This window comes from Panthera leo, chromosome A2 (genome assembly GCF_018350215.1).
Source record: "Panthera leo isolate Ple1 chromosome A2, P.leo_Ple1_pat1.1, whole genome shotgun sequence".
NCBI lineage: Eukaryota > Metazoa > Chordata > Mammalia > Carnivora > Felidae > Panthera > Panthera leo.
In genome coordinates, this window is record NC_056680.1 from 157,054,868 (window position 1) to 157,071,067 (window position 16,200).

Below are 16,200 nucleotides of genomic sequence, written 5' to 3' on the forward strand. Positions count from 1 at the left end.
TTATTAATCTTTTTTTTTTTTCATTTTGTTGTTGAGTCAATGAGTCCATGAGCTCTATTTTATGTGGATTTAAATACAGTTTCTCTGCGGGCAAAACTATAGGTGATATTTGGTGGGGGGGGGGGGGGCGGGTGGAATTCTACATCTGATGGCCGCTGAGCCTCTCCTTTAATCTCCTAGTATCACCTACTTAGTAGATTCTATCATGATTATAGAAACTCTTGAGGAAAATGCCTTCAACACAGAAAAGCAGAACATCTGAGCAGCTTGAGTTAAGGGACTGCTATTCTATCCATAACTGAGACAAAAAGGGAATGTAATCCTTCCTTAAGAAAGATTGCTGAGAGTTATAGGCTGGAGAAAGTCTTGAGGGAGGAAAAATCTTTAAACTAAAAATAATTCGATTTAAAATCCCATGTTGAGCAAGTGAACAGACGTGGAAAAGGCGAGAGTCTCGAACAGGCAGGTTATGTGAATGAATACTTTATAAGCCTTGCTGATCAAAAAGGTAACTCCTCATTTCAACCTACTGGCAGAATTGAGAGTACCGCAATTCAAAAAGGAATCTTTTCAAGATATTTGGACTTGAGTAAAATATAAAACAGTTTTTCCATTCCCATGCTCTGTTAGGGCAAATCGATTCACTTGAACATAGCCTCATATTCCTCGAAGTTTTGATGTCCATTTATTGGACAAGTGGTCCTCATCTGCGAAGCCAAAAGGAACAAGTAGCAATTGACCTCCTTTCGTTAGGAAGTTCTACATTGTGGAAGAGGCATAAATAAATGCTACATTATTTCTTCTTTTTGAAGCAATGATGTGCTGTAGAAGCATCATTAGTAATTAACTAAATCCTGTACAGGGCTTGGTAAATAGTAGCATTCAAAGGTTTCTCAAATGAGTCAATATGCGAATGAATGTGAATCAAACCTAAGTTCATTTCTTTGAGTTAATTATTATTTTCCTCACCCAGAAAGTTTATCTCTTTATTTAGGTTCATAAAAAAAATTGTTAGTTTACATAAAGTACAATGTAATACCTTGGGGACCTTATTAGACATCTCACCTTATTTAGATTTTATTTAAAATTATATTGCACTTAAAATAATTGCTTTAATTTTTTTCTAGGAAAAGTTATGTAGATGACTGATGATATAATCTTTCCCCAAATCTCAGTTAGCATTAAGGTGTATCTATTTTAACTTTGATACATAAAATGAATTTCTACTAATTTTGATACACATTTTTTTTTTTTTACATTTTTGATGACCTATTATTATGGGAGCTCATTTTTCATGAGGCAGTTATTGAATGATTTACTGTAGTTATATTTTATACTGCAAATCACTAGTATAAGTGGACTGTCTAGGTAACTGTAATTTGGTCAAGGGTCTATCCCTTAAAGATAGAAACAGTGATGTTCAATTTACTTAGCTGGTCTGATAATATGGGAATTAGCAGTTCTATGAACTCATTTTTTTAAATAAAAGCTTTATTGAGATATACGTCATATACTATAAAATTCATCCTTTAAAAGTGTATCATTCAGCATTCTTAGTACATTTCGCAAAGTTATGAGTTCTAGAACATTATCACTCCCAATATAAAGTCCATACCCACTAGCAGTCAATTCCTAGTCCCCACTCCCTCCAGCCCCTAGCAATCAGTCTCTATCTCTATGGGTTTGCCTATTCCGGAAATTGCACATAAATGGAATCATAGAATATGTGGTCCTTTGTCTGGCTTCTTTCACTTAGCATAATGTTTTCAAGGTTCTTCCATGTTGTAGCATATATCAGTACTTCATTCCTCTTTATGGCCAACTATCCCATTGCATGGAATTTACCAGGTATAAGGGAGGATTTAAAATGAACTATAATCTCATATCTAAGATGAAAGATACTGGCTATGTTTATATACTATAAACTTTCTCCTTGGAGTTGAAGGGGAAAATGGTGACTTGAGGTTTTCCGAGTCAGAAGAGATGTGATACAGCGAACAGTAGGGGGAATCATCCTTGCGCTGATAGGAAAATATTCCATCCTGTGAGAGGGATAGAAGAGGGTGTGCATGGGAGGGAATCAGAAGGGCAGGAAGTTGAAGTGGTTTAGGCTAATGGCCTCTATTTCTCTATGATACAGGAAGCTTAATGTTTCTCTGAGAATACAAAAAAGGAGAGTTGAGTAAGTGGCTTTGAAATTATTGTTGTGGGGAAACTTGGAGGGGCCAATCTGCCTAGTTTTGAGTTTTTAATCAGCAAAGCTCAGCACACAAGTACTGGGGGCAATGAAGGAATATTACTTGGTTGCTTCTAGTTTTCTTGTTTGTTGTTATTAGAAATAGAGTTGTGTGAGGGCTTGGTTTCAGGGATTTGAGATTACTGGCAAACGAGAATCCCGTAGAGTTTCATGGAATCTGGGGTAAAAGAGAAAGAATGGAAGACATTGGGAAGGTGTACTGGGGAAAAAAAAATAGAAGGAATTAATGACTTGAGATGTCAATGACTCTAAGAGGACATGCAGAGAGAAAGGGAATCCAAGCTCTGAAATGGTTGGAAGTTTATGACCATGGGGTTGGGTATCGGATTTAAGGTTTCAGAGCAGTTCAGAGTGATGGCAAGGTCAACTGTGCAACCAAAGGAATGGCTGACTGAGGTAAAGCGCTAAGTGAATTCAGTTAAGTTAAGGAAATTAAGAATGGTAGGTATTTGGTTGAGTCATCCCAATGAACCTTGAATTTTGGCAATGTAGATTGGTAGGATGACCCCGTTGTCATTGTTTACAGGTGCAGGTCCTTACTTATTCTTACAAAGAATACTGTACTGGTCATTAGGAAATCCAGTTCCACCACTAGCCATTATATAATCTTGTGAACTTTACTCCAATTCCATAAACATCACATGCCTACCTTTTAAATGAGGAAGTTGAACCACCTGATCTATAGTGTTGTCATATTCTAAGTGTTTACATTCTTTGCATCTAAACTTTTTTTTCAATTTCACTAATCTTACTGCTCTAATTTTTCAACACTTCAATAATGAGTTTTAAGAAAATCCTCAGTTTGATTTATGCCTCCTAAATCTCATTATATTTACTTTCTAAGCATTTCATAGCATCATAGTGGGCAATTTGCTTAGGAGAGCTACGCTGAAGGTAAGAGAAGGGGAAAAAAAACCCCATATCTGATTGTTCACTTTCTTGTAAAGCATTTTACATATACTGTCTCATTTCAATATTAAATATTCCTATGGAATATTATCATCTCTATTTTATAAATGAGGAAATTGGGGTTTAGTAAATAACTTATCCCACATCGTATATATATGTATGTATATATACAAAGTGGAAGAGTCCTTATTTAAACCCTGGTGCTCTTGAATTAAAAATAAGTTTGCTATACTCTCTCAATTCTTGGTCAAAGATGCTTTTATGTGGTCATTAAAAAATACTGTCTTGCCCCATCTCCCACAAATACTCCATCTAAGGTTATTATTTGGACTCAAGTTTCTTAAGGCTCTGATAAGACTATCCATTTGCACCCTAATGAATGTTTCATTCAAAAGGGTTTAATAAAAAAGATTTGTTTAATAAACAATACTGGGCACTTATGTGGCACATCCTGAGCCTTATGTGGTGAGAAATTAATGGTGAGATATGCTACTAGTTCTCAAACAATTTCAATTCTATTTAGGTAAGTTAGGTAAGTAAATTCAAGAAGATATTATGGATGATAGTAACTTTGGGGTATCTTTTCTGCCTAAAATGTTGTCCATTTTTCTGAAAAGTTTCCTTTATCCACAGAGTTTGGGCCCTGGCACTCATGCTGTAACTTTGCTGTTTAGCTACTAGTGGTTGATCCTTGGGTCCACCTGGTTCTAGCTGTGTCAGTCATCCTTTTTCAATATGGCATTGAGCTCTGAATGCTATTGAATCTCTGCATGTGGCTAGACTGTAAAATTAACCACTAGAACTCTGTGGCAGTCACAATCCAGTATGTAGACAGAGACAGAAAAAAGAGAAGACTGGTCTGCAGAGACAGAAAATAATAAAACAAAAATGAAAAAAAATTAGCCAAGATGAGAAAGAGACTTTAACGTCTTTCTTTTCAGTTCAAGTTCTATTTTGAGGACGGCTATGTTCATGTCCTTTCTATTTTTATAGTTACTTTTTACATTTTTCTGGAGCTGTTTTCAGACAATGTAATTCAAAAGCCTCAAATAATACATGCTATGATTAAAGGCTTGTCCTGGATATAGAAGACAGTGATGTCTGGGAGATGGGCAAGATTCCTTAATGCTAGGTGAGTTCTGAACAATGAATAGTGTTTATCAGTTGGACAGATTGGGAAGTTGGGAAAAGAATTCTAAAGACAGCTGGACAGAAACAAAGACGCAGAGCTTGATGTAATGATTTAGTGACTTCACTCTGCTAGCTGCTAATCCTTAATATCCTCAACCTGAATTATTATGTTCCTGGGTCTGTTGACAGGGCACTGAAAGAATGGCTGTAAAAGACAAAAAGCTCCAGTCATTCATTACATGAAAGTGCTGACCTGAACCTGAACGATGAGTTGTGGTAAGGCACAAAATCCAGAAAATAAATCAAATGACCATAGTGAGTTGAAAGGTGAGTGAGTTTTTCCCTCCCTACAGAAGAGGGGAAAAACCCTCACAGGTGTTTTCCATTTATGTCCTCTGAAGATCTAATCATGCTTTGACATATCTTGTTTCCCTTCAGTATCTGTGAAAAACACGCATTTTAAAACAAAATAATTTTCAATTTACCCCACTACTATCTTCATTGTTGGAGCTTAAAGTTCTTCTATGGAGGTTATTTGCCTCAAAGAGTGAGCAGAGTGACTTTTGTGAAATGGGTCCTTTGCTGTATTTCTGTCCCTCTTCCCATCTTTTACCATCTGTTGAGCTGTTGTTCCCAGATGAGAAGAAATCATGGCAACCCTTCCACAGTGAGCAATAATCTAGATCCTAGACTGCCCATGATATTGTCCTTCCAGTGATTCCCAGATTTTCCTTAGTCAGTACCTGGCTCAATTACTAAATAGAAGAATATAATTGATCATTCTGGAGCCCACAAGTTTTTTTTTTTTTTAAACAGCAGGAGCTGAGTTATATAAAAATAGCTAGAGAAGAACAAGATTCTGGTCTCTATTTTACTGTATTTCAGAGTATGACGTGTCAAGACAAGGATAACTTTCACTTCTCCTCCCCTTCCCCATATTCATTCCTGAAGTGAGGAGCACTTTGGAATGAATATGCAACATTTTTCAGTAGAATAAATGTAGTTGATTTATGCTGTGAAAGGCTGTCAATAATAATTTAATGTCTTATAGATGTTGTACCCTTAAGAATCTGAGTATCTCATTCTATCCAGTGATTCGCTGAATGGGTTCAGCAGCAAAGCCCCTTAGGTAACTCCTTCAAATGCAGCCTTGAGTCTGGGGTTGAGGAAATAGTAGGAAAGACCCAACGAACATGAGGGAAGGAGAGAAGAGAAATGATTTGAGTGAAGTAAATAACACGTAATGCAGCCTTGAGTCTGGGGTTGAGGAAATAGTAGGAAAGACCCAACGAACATGAGGGAAGGAGAGAAGAGAAACGATTTGAGTGAAGTAAATAACACGTAGGCATTTGTATGGGCTGAAAAAGATACCTGCATATTCTCATTACTCTTGTGTTCCCATGACTATCTAACAGCAAATGTATTTGTTCTTCTGGTAATACGCTGCACCAAAGGTTCTTCCAGACATTAGCAACTGAAAAGAAATAGACCTCTCTTCTTCTAGTATACAGTCTCATTCCTGTCTATGTCTTCAATATTGTGTTTAACCTTGCCCTATGGGGATGTTTGTGCTCTGATCAAGCCGATGACGACCAAGCTGATGTTAGTATCAATTGACATAAATTAAATTTAAATGGAATTTGCCATTAAGAGGGCCCATGAGAGGGTCTCAGTTTTATTGCTGTCTCAAAACTATTCATTTGCAACCTGTGAAATGTCTATCAGGGTGATAGCAATTCATTTTAATTTGCATTTCTTTAATGTCATGAGTTTTAACATCTTCTCAAATGTTTACGGGCCATTTCTGTTTTTCTTTGTGTTTGCCTTTTGTAGTTACCTTTTCATATTTTTTTTTTTTACAAGATTTCCTGTTGCATTTTTTCCCTTATTGGTTTGTAAGAGGTTTTTATGTGTTAAGAAATGTATTTTTATCTGTCATTTTTGTTATACTTATTTTTTTCTCCTAGGTTGCTTTGTCTTTTGACTTACTATGAATATACACTCTGGCGTAAATCTAGTAAGATTAATAACAGAAGATGGTAACCTTGTTGAATAGAAAATAATCTTACAAAATTCATTAGGTTTTATCTGTACTGGAAATAATTTGTACTGAAAATATAAAAAATAAAACAATAAAAGTGTATAATACTCTGGAATAAACTTAGACTGCTTAGTGTCTCTATACAAAAATCTTTGTATTAAGAAATATAAAAAGATCTGAACAATATTCAACTCATACTATGTTCCAGGATGTGAAAAATTAATTTTCTATCCCCAAATATATACATTTAATGAAGTGCTACTTTACATGTTTTTATTTTTGAGACAGAATATCAAATCTACAATTCAAATGGACAAATAAATATTGGAGAATAGCTCCCAAAGTTATGGAACAATCAAATAGTGAAAGAGTTCTTGGCTTATCGGATACCGAAACTGTCTTCAGAATCAGGATAATAAAGAAGTATGATAACAGCAAAGGAATAGATAAATAAGTCAGTAGGAGAAACAATACCCAGAAATATATCTAGTGTATACAGACATGTAATGTGTGACAAATGTGTTACTTTAACTCAGTTATTGAAGAGGCTGATTTATTTCCTAAGTGGTGCTGGCATCTTTCCTAAGATGGTTATCCATGAGGAAGAATACATGCATAGACTCACATCATGGAGAAAATGAAATGTAGCATAAACAATAACATTAATATGAAAAAAAATCCAAAAGAAAACACATAAAGACACTTAAAAATTGTGGAGTGAAGGATACCTTTTCGAGCAAGAAAGCAACCCTCAAAACTTTAAAACAAGAGGCAAATTTGACTGCACAATGACTACAAATTGTGTAAACCCAAAGAAAATGTAGGTTAAGTTAAAAGCAATAGTGTGGGGAAACATTTACGGTATTTATGTCAGATTAAGGTTAACATGCAGAATTCATAAAGAGTTCCTCCATACTGATAAGTAAAAGAGAAGTAATAGAAAAGAGGCACAGTATATAAATAGGCAACTCAGCCAAGAGGAAATGCAAATGCTAGTAAATTAGAAAAAATGCTTATGCTCCATTTTCACAGAAAAATGTAAATTAAAAACTACAGATTCTACTTTTTGCCCATCAGATTGTCAAAAAGTAGAAAGTGATAAAGCTTCATGCGGTGAAAAAGGTGGGCAAAAGGTACTCCTATATCACTGGTAGTGGTGATTGTCAGGGAATAACAATTAAAATTAGTAATTAAAAATATCTATACCCTTTGGTTAAGCAATCCCATTTTTGGTAGTCATTTCTTATAGAAATAAAGACACTGACTGTAAATGCTAATTAGTAGATAACTCCAATTTCATTCTGTAAAGAATGTAAGGATACTACTCTACAATAAAATTTATTGAATTTTTTTTGTGGTGACAAAAGCCCAGAAACATTAATATTCATTCACAGGGAAATGGTTAAAAATTGCTCAGCAGGTTTGAGAGTCAATCTCAAATAGGGTTGAGAATAAACCAGGGTTTCTCTCTCTCTCTCTCTCTCTCTCTCTCTCTCTCTCTCTCTCTGTTTTGTTTTTGCTTGTTTTTCAGAGCAGAACACTAACTGATCGACATCCAGAAAACAAAAACAAAAACAATTTTTCCAGCTTTGAGCTACAGTTGACACATACCAATTATTAGGTATTTTTAATGCCATTGGTAATTCTATGGGACATCACATGGTTATCGCAAAATAAGTCTGATCCATGTTTATTGACCCGAAGGGATGACCATAACATGTTTCTGAATAGGAAACGTAACAGGGATGAGTATCTTATGATCTTATTATGGTTCAGACAGAAGATAAAAAGAAAACTAGATGTAATTAGAGACGGGGCCCAGAAAAAGACAGAGTGAAGAAAGGAAAAATACTCTAGCCAAAGGGAAAAAGTGGCACAATGTTAAGTAGAGGAAATTCTGCCTACGGTATTAGTCCTTATGCACACATGGGCAAGAGCAGGAGGTATAAAATGAGTGGGTACATGGAGAAAGAACTTGAGGGTGTTTAGAGCTCTGAGCTCTTTCGCACATTGAAAACTCCAACCTAACTTGATTTTACCCAACATTTCTCAAATTTATTTCACTATAACTTCTTCTTCTTCTTCCTTCCTCCTTCCTCCTCCTCCTCCTCCTCCTCCTCCTTCTTCTTCTTCTTCATCATCATCATCATCATCATCATCATCATCATCAAATAACATTTAACATCCAGTTGAAGGGCATGTGGTGTAAATGCTGCTCTGGAAAGTGGTGACCATGTGGCAACACTTCCCCCTATGGCCACATTCCAGGACAAATCCCCTAATAGGCATTTGTTACTATTTCTCAGCTTATAAACTTGCATTGACCTTTTGGCCTCATAGTGACTCTCAACCCTAAAACAGGCCATGCATCAGTCGTTTCCAGCAATGGCAGTGCAGCCTTGGGGTAAAGAGCCAAGCTTTAGTTACTAAACCTCTTCTAAGTCTTAGTTTCTTCATCTGTAAAATGGGGATGATAATCCCTTGGTTTTGTTGTAAGGACTCCATAAAGTAACATATATAATTCTCATGACACATAGAAGTGGTCAGTGAGTAATAGCATTATTGAGACCTATGTTTCCTCTGTCTCCCTGGTTGTATTTTTTTAAATGTTTATTTATTTTTGAAAGAGAGACAGAGAGCTGCGCGACTGGGGGAGGAGAAGAGAGAGAGGGAGACCGAGGATCTGAAGCAGGCTCTGTGCTGAAATCAGAGAGCCCGATGCAGGCTCAAAGCAGGACTCAAACTCATGAACCGTGAAGTCATGACCTGAGCCTAAGTCAGATTCTTAACCGACTGAACCACACAGGCACTCCAACCTGGTTGTATTTTCAACAATTTCTTGGATGAGGATTCAGGGAAAGCCATTATTACTCCCCCAGCAAGGCTCTCCATGATTCAAGTTTTAACGGCCAGGCATTACATGAAAGAGAATACACTGAATAACTGGGTTGGAAATCTCACAGTGATGGGATCATTATTTTATTTATTGGTATTTATTTTATTGATAACAACCTGTGGCAGAGACTGCCATTTGCTCCCTAATCTCTGTTATCCCCTTCTCCTTAGTAAAATAATTCCAGCATTTTTCTGGATGGGCAATGTGCCCGGCTGAATGATTACACTGCCCTACCTCTCCTGCGGTATGGTAGACTTGTCACTACATGGAACTGTTATGACTTCCTGGAGGCCACCTAAAGAGAACTGGATCATCTGGGGGTAACATTTATCTTGCTTTCCCCTCCTTACCAAACACTGAAACTCCAACAATATTACACAATGAGATAATCTTAAAAAATAGAAGCCACCTGCTAGAATGGTGTAACAGAAAGGTTCAAAAACCCCATGTTCTTTATTACCATGGAGCCGCCATACCAGCTCTGAGATGCCTGTCTCTGGATGTTTTTTACCCAAGGGAGAAATAATCTGTAGTGTCTGGGCTGTTCTTATTTTGGGGTTCTTGTTATACGCAGCCATACCTAATGTAACTGATATATCACCACCTCCTGAAGTCCTGCAGTTTAAAGGCTTGTCAGGAATGAGGAAGAGGTTTAAAAAATGGTATTGTGCTATTTTCTGAGAAGAGTTAAATAAAATTTAAAATTACGATATCAACCACAATAATTCCTGGCACAATTTTGGTAAAATTGTTGGATATGCCAGAGCAGGGTCTGGATCAATTTCACCACAAAATTTCCTAGGAATGCACAATTCAGGTCAAGGCTTTCAAGGCAAGTGCAGAGGTAACACAGCAAAGATTATTGAATAGACAACTGCCTAGGTTGCAAGGGCTGAAGCTGTGATGTTTCCTGAAGCTCCCAGGGACTCGGGGCTCAGGAAAGGAAAGTGAAAAGGACATGAGAAGGAAAGTGAAGGCTTGTTGGAGTGGATCAGCTTATACCTATCATCAGACTGATACACTTCCAACAGCACCTTGGACAGTTACAAGGAATAAATGGATCCTTGGATCCTAGAAAGCAATAAAAGAAACTTTTATTAAGCTAATTGGTTACCCTTACCCGTCAGAACCTCTGGTAAGAGGTTAAGAACACAGCTCCCTGGGCTCTAAGCCAGATCTATTCAATCAGAATCTCTGAGAACAGAGTCTAAGAATTTTAAAGTGCTCCAGAAGACTTTGATGTACAACCAGGTAGAGAATCACTTAGCTAATGCACAATTTGCCTCTGGTACTTTAATTCTCTTGTTTAAGCCTTACGAAAACCACATGAGGCTGATTTGTTTTTTCCATTTTGGAGATAGAAAAAATAGAGCCCAAAGGAATTACGTAACATCTCTAATAATCCAGGAAAAAGTAGCATTGCTCAGGTTCTTTCCGTGGATTGTTTGCTTCTAGAACCCTTCTAGAGTAGGTTAAAGAGCTGTAATTTAGCTGGGCTTATATCAATTTATTAGGTTTTTAGGGGAGAGGGAATTCTGGGTCTTTTTTGGAAATTCAACTGTAAAAATGCACTTTTACCAATTTTAGCACTTTTTTTCAGTGAGGCTTGTCTCATATCATTTTCTGGTAGGCTTTCAGGTTCTGGTGAGGGCTATGATTAAAGAGAGCAGGAAGCAACATAATTTATGGAAGAAGGCTTCATTGTTGCATATTTGTTACTGGGAATTATGAAGCAAAGAAATCTCAGTTTAATAAAGAGATTTTACTTTGTCTTATGACCTGCAATCTGGTAAAGAAGGAAGAAACAAACATACGAGTATGCACAAGAAAATAAGGCCAATATCATTAAACATCCAAATGGGCCTAATGAGAATAAATACACTTACAAATATATAACAGATCCTTGTAACTAGGAACTGACAGTAATGGGGAAGAGTTCAATCAGACATGCTCAGTTCTCATAAACCCCACTGAGACAATTGTAAATTGTTTTCTATTTCCTTTTAAGGGGTGTAAATGCCCAAGTGTGTGAAGTATTTTCATCAGAGTTACGCTCTGACACGTCAGCAATAAAACGTCTTCTGATCTGAGGACTAATATTTCAATTGCCTGAAAGTCTCACTCCTATTGAGTTATATTTTAACTATTTTCATAAAGTCTCTTAGTAATCTACTGATGCATATGTACTGTGATCACCACTGAGAAAACTATGAGTGAAACTCTAGATGTGTCTCTGCTATTCCTGAGGGCCTGGGATGACCTTGACCATTCAACCTGAACCCAAACACAAATGCCTGCTCTTCCCAAACATGAGCCAATTACTTTGCAAATTTGAACATTAGATCAAATTTAAACTCATACTTGATATATTTTTTAAATCAATGTTGACCAGTAAGCAATCCTTAGGGAATTATGGACTAAGAGGGAAAAAAATATACATATATATATATTGGGATTAAAGCTTGCATAAAGAGAAATTCATATATGCAGAATTCTACTGTGTAATATACACAATAAGAAGAACAGAAAGGAGGATATAAAACTATAAATTGACATAAACTCAAGAAACAAAACACATTCATGTAGACACATGTTTACGTAGCAAAACAAACTAGAAATCACTAAAATGAGAAATATGTCACACGTTTTAAAAACAGAAACTTTTTTTCATAATATAATTAATTATCTTCTTTTATTTTTAGACATATGTGTTTCTATTTATGGCTATAGTTTTAGAGAAAATTGCCTCTGGCATTTTAATCAATTAGCTTTTTTTCTTTGATTATGACTCTTGAATGATTACTTTCCATTCATGAAGCCAGTTTCTTGTTCTTATTACTTCATGCAATATTCTTCCAGTCAAAAAAATATTCTTCAGGTCAAAGTCTTCAAAGAAAACTTCACACAAATCAAAATATGTTTTCTAATTTCTTTGGCCAAATTAAAACATCTAACATCATTTTATATCTAATGTTAGAAGAGATTATTTTACATAATTTTGAGAATGGCTACATGGCAGTTAGTAAATATCAGAAGATACTGGAAGTTTTACTGCAGTGAAAATCAATGGGGGCGGTCTTGTACCTTTCCAGCTTTATCGAGATATGATTGACATATAACATGGTGTAAGTTTAAGATGATTGGATAGGTGAATATACTGCAAAATGATCACCACAATAAAATTAGTTAATACATTATCTCACAAAATTATCTTTTTTTTAGTGGTGAGAATCTTTAGGATCTATTCTCTTAATAACTTTCACATATACAATATAGTGTTAACTATAGTCATCATTCTGTATACTAGATCCCCAGAACTTACTCATCTTAGAACTGGAAGTTTACAAACTTTGATCAACACCTCCCATGCCTCCTGACCCCCCATTCCTCCTGACCCTTGCCTCCTAACACCCATCTACTCTTGTTTCTAGGAGTTTGGCTTTTTAAGATTCCACACGTAAAGCAGATCATACAGTATTTGCCTTTTCTTTGTCTGACTTGTTTCGCTTAGCATAATGCCCTCAAGATTCATCCATGTTGTCACAAGTGGCAAGACTCCCTTCCTATTTTTGGCTGAATAATGTGGTTGATAATATTATATATTTCATATATTATATATTATACACATAATCACATTTTCTGTATTTATTCATTGTCGATGTCTTGACTGTTGTGAATAACATGGCAATAAACATGGATGCAGATGTCTCTCAGACATAGTAATTTCAGTTCCTTTGGATATATACCCAGAAGTGGGATTTCTGGATCATATGGTAGTTCTACTTTTAGTTTTTTGAAAAACCTCAGTACGGTGTTTCTCAGTGGTGATACCAATTTGCATTCCCACCAACAATGCACAAGGGCTCCATATCCTCGCCAGCACTTGCCTTCTCTTGTCTTTTTCATAATAGCCATTCTAACAGGTGTGAGGTGTTATCTCACTGGGGTTGTGATATCCATTTTTTTGATGACCAGTGATGTTCAACACCTTTTCATGTACCTGTTGGCCACTGGCCATTTGTCTTCTTTGGAAAAATATCTATTCAGGTTCTTTGCTAGTTTTTTATTTGTTTTTCAGCTATTGAGATGATGAGTTCTTATATATTTTGGATATTAATCCCTTAACAGATATATGGTTTGTGAATATTTTCCCCATTCTGTAGGTTGCCTTTTTGTTTTGCTTATATTGCCGTACAGAAGCTGTTTAGTTTGATGTGGTTCCAGTTACTGATTTTTCCTTTTGATGCTATGCTTTTGTTTTTGTATCTGAAAAACCATGGCCAAGACCAAAGTTGAGGAGCTTTCCCCTAAATTTTCTTCTGAAGTTTTATAGTTTCAGGTATTACATTTAAGTATTTGATCTACTACAAGTTAATTTTTCTGATCAGTGTTGAGATGGGGTCCGTGTTCTTTCTTTTGCATGTAGATATCCTGTTTTCTCAACACCATTTGTGGAAGAGACTATCCTTTCCCCATTGAGTATTATTGGCTTCCTTGTCAAGTATTAGTTGACTACATATGTGTGCTCTAGATTTTGTTCCATTGGTCTGTTTGGCAATATCTGCTTTCACTTATGTCTTTTTTGTGTGTGTGAGAGAGAGAGAGCAGGGGAGAGGGACAGAGGGAGAGAAAGAATCCTAAGCAGGCTCCATGCTCAGTGCAGAGCCCAACATGGGCTCGATTCCACGACCCTGGGATCATGACTTGAACCGAAATCAAGAGTCAGACTCTCAGCCGACTGATGAGCCACCCAGGTGCCCCTTGCCTATGTCTGTTTTTATGCCAATATCATACTGTTTTACTTGCAATAGTTTTATAACACAATTTGAAATCAGGAAGTGTGATGCCTCCAGGTTTGTTCTTTCTCAAGATTGCTTTGGCTACTCAAGGACTTTGTGGTTACATATGATTTTTTAGAATTGTTTTTTTTTTTAATTTCTGTGAAATATGTCATTGAAATTTTGATAGAGATTCCATTGACTCTATAGTTAGCTTTGGGTAGTATGGACATTTAAAAATTTTACTTCTTCTGATCTATATATGTGGAATATCTTTCCGCTTAATTGTGTCTTCTTTATTTCATCAATGTTTTATATTTTCTATGTAAAGATCTTTCACCTCCTTGGTTAAATTTATTCCTGAGTGTTTTATTCTTTTTGATGTTGTTCTAAGTGGGATTGTTGTTTCTGTTTATTTTTCACATAGTTCATTGTAGGTATATAGAAATGTAACTTATTTTTGCCTGTTGATTTTGTATTCTTCAACTATACTGAATCTGTTAGTTTCAACAGTTTTTTGGTGGAGTCTTTAGGGTTTTCTACATAATAGATCAGATCATCTACAAATAGAATTTTCCTTCTTCCTTTCCAATTTGGATGCCTTCTATTTCTTTTTCTTGTCTAATTACTCTGGCTAAGAATTCCAGTACAGTTTGGGCATCTTTGTCTTGTTCCTGATCTCAGAGGAAAAGCTTTCAATTTTTTACTACTAAGTCTGTCATATATGGACTTTACTACATTGAGGTACATTCCCTCTATGACCACTTTGTTGAGTTTTTATCACAAATGGATGTTGAATTTTCTCAAATGCTTTTTCTGCATACTATTGGAGTGAACATATGATTGATTTGTGGATATTGAACCATACTTGCATCCTTGAAATATATCCTACTTGATCATGGTATATGATCCTTTTATTGCACTATTAAATTCAGTTTGTTCATATTTTGTTGAGAATTTTTGCACCTGTCTTTACTAGGGATATTGGCCTGTATGAATAAATATATAAATATAAATATAAATATAAATATAAATAATATAAATATAATTTTGTAGTGTCTCGGTCTGGTTTTGGTATTAAGGTAAGGTTGGCCTCATAAAATGAGTTTGGAAGTGTTCTTTCCTTTTCAATTTTTGGGAAGATTTTGAGAAGGAATAGCATTAGTTCTTTAATGTTTGGTAGAATTCACCAGCACAGCTGTCTGGTTATGGATTTTTCTGTCTTAAGAGGTTTTTGATTACTGATTCAATCTCTTTATGAGTAATTGGTCTGTTCAGATTTTCTATTTTTTCATGACTGAGTCTTGGCTGGTTGATGTTTCTAGAAATTTGTCTATTTATTTTAGGTTGCCCAATTTGTTGGTGTAAAAATTTCCATAGTAGTCTCTTAAAATCCTTTACATTTGTGCAGTATCAGTTGTAATGTCTCCTCTTTCATTTCTAATTTTGAGTCCTCTCTCTTTTTTCCTTGGCTGGTGTAGCTGAAGATTCGTCTGTGTTGTTTGTTTCTAACAAAACAGCTTCTCATTTGAATGATCTTTCCTATTGCCTTTTTGGTCCTTACCTCATTTATTTCTGTTCTGATCTTCTGATCTTTGTTTTTTTTCTTTCTATTAATTTTATGCTTAGTTATTCTTTTTCTAGTACCTTTGGGGTGTGAGTTTATGTGGTCTAATTGAGATAATTTTTTCTTTAATGTAAGCATTTATTGATATAAAATTCCCTACTGTATTGCATAAGTTTTGGTTTGTTGTTTCCACTTTATCTGGATATTTGTACCTTATGCTTTACCCCCTTTTTAAGGTTTGATCCTGATATAGGACATATCCCACATTCAGGGATTGAAATCCTTTTTTTCTTTCTTCTTGTGGAATAGAAACTTAACCTTATATCATATTGTTAGTTATTTATTTACCAATTGAATCTTATTTACAAATTGAAAAATTTACCAATTTTTACCAATTGGTAAAAATTATTTACCAATTTTATTCTTGGTGTATAAAAACCCAGTCATGTAGATCCTAGAAAAATATTTTCTTTCCCTGAAGTCTAGCTTTCTAGACTAGTCTCTCTCTCTGAAATTAAAAGAATGTAACGAAAACTTTGTGTTGTGATTTAAGACATCCAGTGGTTTCTGCCATCCTCTTTTCTCATATCAGCTTCATATCCTGGTTTTAATAATGAGGAG